The following is a 5,631-nucleotide window of genomic DNA, read 5'->3' on the forward strand; positions in this document are numbered from 1 at the left end:
AAACGTATGGGACATCGGAAACATAGTTCAAAGGGCAATTTATTTATGCTGAATAAACTTCAACCACTTAACTGTAGGTCTAAATGTGGAAGGCTTTCAATTTCCCTTCTTTACATTTGGCTGGAAAATTATACAACCGGAACTCTATATTATAGAGGGTGGACAAAAAAGTTCTTCAGTACAAAACAGAATAAAAGACTGTAATGAATATCCTTCTAGCTAGCAAGCTCCAAGAGATTCTGTCTATTCATCTGAGATGATATAAAAACAACCGGTCTTTCCAGTTGCCTTTTAGCCTTTATAATTTAGCTGGGGGATGTTTTGTATATATGCGAAAAGTAAAAATAGTGCATTTGAAGCAGCTATTTATTAAACAGTCACTCCAATCTAAATTATGTATTTGGCTATGGGTGAAACTAGCGGGTCTATTATAACCTGGGCATTCCAGCAATAAAGATCTTCTAGTGGAGTCTCTGAAGCCAGCTAAAGACATAGCGATTTTCTTTCTTGCAAACACTGACTGTGTTGATGGGGAAATCCCTCCCCGCTGACTCATTGTGTTCTCCCGGCGGGGGGGACACGGGAAGTTGTCCCCGCCAGGAGAGTACAGTTATTATTGCTATAACAAGTTGATCAGTTGATCGAATGAGCAGCTTGGGTACAATCAGCCTGCCCAAACATGGTTCAAATCCCGGGCCTGTTTCTGCTGAATCGGATGAGATTTGAATCATCTATGGCCGGCTTAAAGGGGTTGTAAAGGTTCATGCTTTTTCACCTTAATGCATCCTATGCATTAAGGTGAAAAAACATCTAATGTTTGCCGGCCCCCCAGCCCCCCCGTTTACTTACCTGAGCCCTCAAAAGTCCCACGTCGTGAACGAGCAGGCTAGGCGACCAGGCTTTTTGGCTCATTCATTGGATGATTGATAGCAGCCCAGCTATTGGCTTCCGCTGCCGTCAATCAAACCAATGACATGGCGCGCCGGGGGGCGGGGTCCAGTGATACAGTCGGTGTATTACAGGAGCACGCCCGCAAGCTAACCTCTTTGGGAGAGACTCTCCCCTTGCCCCCTCTTTCATGACTGGGATGGACCCAAAGGCCATTAAGGGCGCATTAAGGGCGCATGAGTGCCCCCCCCCCTAAAATGAACCATCAGCCATCACTGGATGGACCGATCCGTAAACACCAATGCTGTCATATGAAAGGTTGGGTAGTGAGGTACATGCTCCTCCATACCCAGAATTGGCAGGGAAGTAAAAGAAAGGTATGTGCTGCTTGAGAAGATAGATTTCAAGTTAACCTGTTTCTTATGTGTACATGGGCAAAGTGCACATTTACTTTGAAGCTAAAGTGAATCCTTAAACCAGAAACCTCTGTCTTTGTGTCCTGTGCCCTGGAGAGCAACAACAGCCTTGCATTGTCTTCTTCGGTTAGTTTCAGGTATCCACAGTCCTGTTTTCTAAGGCTGGATTCACACCGCAGCACTTAGTGACTCACAGCAGGGGTCCTGTGCGTCCCCATTCGCTGTTTCAGGTTTTATTTCGGTCCGAATTCTGGTCTGAATGGATCAGAAGACGCACAGGAATCCTGTCCAAATTGCATGGGAGCCGCTCCGGAGATGTGTGAACTGGTCTATAGAGCAGTGTTTCTTACCTCCGTGATGCCTCAAGGCGTCCCAACAGGTCATGCTTTCAGGCTTTTCATTATTTTGCACAGGTGATTTGATCAGTTTCGCTGCCTTAGTAATTACCACACCATTTCATCTGAGGGAAATCCTGAAAACATGACCATGGCCTTAAGAACTGGAGTTGAGGAACACTGCCATAGAGAGCTGGTCACAATCTCCTGACATGTGCATTGGATACAGAGAAACCCGCATCCAATTCGCAATAGTGTGAACCGAGTCTTAACGTTTTTTTAACGTCCAGTGTGTATGAGGCCTAAAAGTACATTTTACCCAATGGCAGGGGACAGGCCCTTACTGAAGAAAAATGTATATTGTCTGTGTAAGCCATTTTTGGAACCAAACCAAAGAAGCAAAGCTTACTCACTAGAGGTGAGTGAATATGACTCTTTGGAAGTATCCTGAAAAAAATACTGAAATCAATGCACTGTTAATTAGATGCTGGCCAATACTTTTGGCAATATAGTGCATATCAGGTGTATAAAGTCAAGCACCTTGGCATGCAGACTGCTACTACAAACATTTATGAAAGAATGGGTCACTCTTAGGAGCTTAGCAAATTCAAATATGGTTCCGTGATAAGTTGCCACTTGTGTAATAAATCCATCCGTGAAATTTCCTTGCTACTAAATATTCCATGGTCAACTGTTATTGGTATTATAACAAAGTGGAAGCATCTGAGAACAACAGCAACTCAGCCACGAAGTAGTAGGCTCTGTAAAATGATACAGCGGGGTCAGTGCGTGCTAAAGTGCACAGTGCGTAGAAGTCGCCAACTGTCTGCAGAGTCAATAGCTACAGACCTCCAAACTTCATGTGGCCTTCAGAATAGCACAACAACAGTGCAATTAGAGCTTCATGGAATGGGTGTCCATGGCTGAGCACCTGCATCCAAGACTTACATCACTAAGTGCAGCGCAAAGCGTCGGATGCAGTGGTGTAAAGCACACTGCCACTGAACTGTAGAGCAGTAGAGACATGTTCTCTGGAGTGAAAAATCATGCTTCTCTGTTTAACAAACTCGGGGGACGTGTCTGGGTTTGGTGGTTGCCAAGAGAACGGTACGAGAACGGAGAAAGGCCTGACTGTATTGTGCCAAGTGTAAAGTTTGGTGGAGGAAGGATTATGGTGTGGGGTTGTTTTTCAGGGGTTGGGCTTGGCTCCTTAGTTCCAGTGAAGGGAACTCTTAAGGCGTCAGCATACCAAGACATTTTCATGATCCCAACTTCATAGGAACAGTTTGGGGATGGTTCCTTCTGCAAAGTCCATAAAGACATTGATGAGTGAGTTTGGGGTGAAGGAAATTGACTGGCCTGCACAGAGGCCTGACCTCAACTCTGTGAGCCAGGCCTTTTCGTCCAACATCAGTGCCTGACCTCACAAATGCGATTCTGGAAGAATGGACAAACATTCCCATAGAGACACTCCAAAACCTTGTGGTCAGCCTTTCCAGAAGAGCTGAAGCTGTTCTAGCTGCAAAGGATGGGCCAACTCAATATTGAACCCTACGAATGAAGTCTGAGATGCCATTAAAGTTCACGTGCGTGTAAATGCAGGTGTCCCAATATGCTTGGCAATATAGTGTACAGTATATATTTAAACTTCTTGTCAGAGTATGGATCTTTGTTCATGCTCAGCATGCTTTAATCCACTTACTGCCGACTGACTCAATACCTCTGCTAAAAGTCTATCCCAAGCACCAATCACACTTTCTGTAAAATAATACTTTTTAAGATTAGTTTTGAACTTTCTAACTGTTAGTTTGAGGTCATGTCCCTGTTTTCTTGATCTTGGCTTCCTATTGAAGACACTGCCCTCATGAACCGTATTCACACCTTTAATGTATTTAAAGGTTCCAGTCATGTCTCCCCTTTCCCATCTTTCCTCTGGACTGTACATATGAAAGCTTCTGCAGTCTCTCCTGATATGTTTTATCTCTCAGACCTTTCACTATTCTTGTCTCTGGATTAATGTAACTGATTTAATCAACAGTGTAGCCCGAGTCTACAGTTGGGGTTACAATTGTAGCACCTGGTTACTTCCAAGTACTGGTGCTAGTTAAATTTAGAGGGCGATCAGAGTGTTAACTGACTCTGATCCAATTAATATGTTCAAAGTTGGGTCTCTGTTTCAGCTTGGCTGTGCTGTGGGCTCATTCTGTCATTTCAGGGGTGCTGTTCCCACCCCAGGGCGATAGGTGGCAGCAGTGGAGTCAAGGTTTGGGTGCTCTTCCCCAGCAGCCTACCAGGAGGGGTTTTCCTCGCTGTGCATGCTGGGGGAGGGTATTTTTGGAACAAACGCCATTGGTCTGGGTTCTTCTTCTTCGGAGTGCGGCACCCACCTTTAGGGTGACTGCATCACGGCTCCCCGGCATAGTGGCCTTTCAGGCCGGGGTGCGCGTGCCATGCGGTGTTTCTGGTTCCGGGACCATGCTGGTCCGGAACATTTGAGCTGTGGTGGGGAGCCCAGTAGTTGACTGGGTTCCAAATATTAAAATGCATTGTTTACTGTGGAAATGACAGTTGCAGTTTGGGAGTTAACCACAGGGGCCCTGAAGGGGTTATGTGTCACCTAATGTGTGTTTACAACTGTAGGGGGGTGTGGCTGTAGGTGTGACATCATCGATTGTGGATCCCTATAAAAGAGATCACACGATCGATGACACCGCCACAGTGAAGAACGGGGAAGCCGTGTTTAAACACGGCTCTCCCCGTTCTTCAGCCCCGGGGAACAATCGCGGGACTCCAGCGACGATCGGGTCCCGCGGTCCCGGAGCTTCGGACCCACGGCTGGGCTTAAAGATCAACATACATATACGTTGATGTGCCCAGCCGTGCCATTCTGCCGATGTATATCGGCGTTAGGCGGTCCTTAAGTGGTTAAAGGAGGATCATCTCCGCCATCACAATTCTGGGGAGGGTCTGTGGCAGAGACTTTTTCCCTAAGTTCATTCCAGGAGGGTCTGTGGCAGAGACATTTCCTTCAAGTTCTGAGTGCTACCAAGGAGGGTCTGTGGCAGAGACTTTCCCTTCAAGTTCTGAGTGCTACCAAGGAGGGTCTGTGGCAGAGACTTTTCCTCTAAGTTCCGAGCGATACTCTGGCTGCCGGGCCAGTGGGAGGGGCCTGTCCAGGTACGCTATACTCACTCTGGCTGGAGTGGCGAAGAATTCAAAGTGTTGCTGGAAGCAGGACTGTTTCCTATTGTTACGCCTGAGTCTGCTAATTCTCCTTCTACTTCACCTCTACTCTTCACCACAAGTTTTATTGTTTTTACCTGGCTGGGTAATAAAGAGCACAGAAAAAGACACCTGTCGTGGACATTCTGTTAGGCCCTGTACACACGTCCGAGAAACTCGACGGGCAAAACACATCGTTTTGCTCGTCGAGTTCCTTGTGAAGCCGCCGAGGATCTCGGCGAGCCAAGTTTCCTCATTGACTAACGAGGAAATAGAGAACATGTTCTCTATTTGGCCCGACGAGATCCTCGTCGGTTTCCTCGGCCGAAAGTGTACAGACGACCGGGGTTCTCGGCAGAATAGGGCTCCGATTGAGTTTCTGGCTGAATTCTGCCGAGAAACTCGGTCGTGTGTACGGGGCCTCACTGTTACATTCGCCATACACCCCTAGGACGGCGGAGGAGCCATGAGGTAACATGCCACCCAAAACAAACCAGCAGCTCCTTCGGGGTAGTGCTACACAATTGTGATTGTTAGTAGCTAAATCACACCATTAAATCTCATAAAATGTATTTTAAGTGAAATGTTGAATCAATTCAAATTCTCATGATGTAAATGGACTTACACTGAATTTACAAACATAAAGGCCATTACAAAAATTGGCAATGCGTAAAATGACTGGAATAATTAGAAAATCAGGTCCGGCTGGTTCTCAGGTGCTTTATTACACACAGGGAAACCTGGCCCCGCCTAATTATCCTTTCACATTA

The 5,631-nt window shown here is 46.4% G+C and overlaps 1 protein-coding gene across 1 annotated transcript in view; it reads right to left on the bottom strand.

The window, feature by feature from the left end:
* ANO3 (anoctamin 3) overlaps positions 1-5,631 on the bottom strand; it is a 307,522-nt gene that overhangs the window by 67,305 nt on the left and 234,586 nt on the right. The gene's annotated exons all lie outside the window — the stretch shown is intronic.

This window comes from Rana temporaria, chromosome 11 (genome assembly GCF_905171775.1).
Source record: "Rana temporaria chromosome 11, aRanTem1.1, whole genome shotgun sequence".
In the NCBI taxonomy this organism is placed as follows: Eukaryota; Metazoa; Chordata; class Amphibia; order Anura; family Ranidae; genus Rana; species Rana temporaria.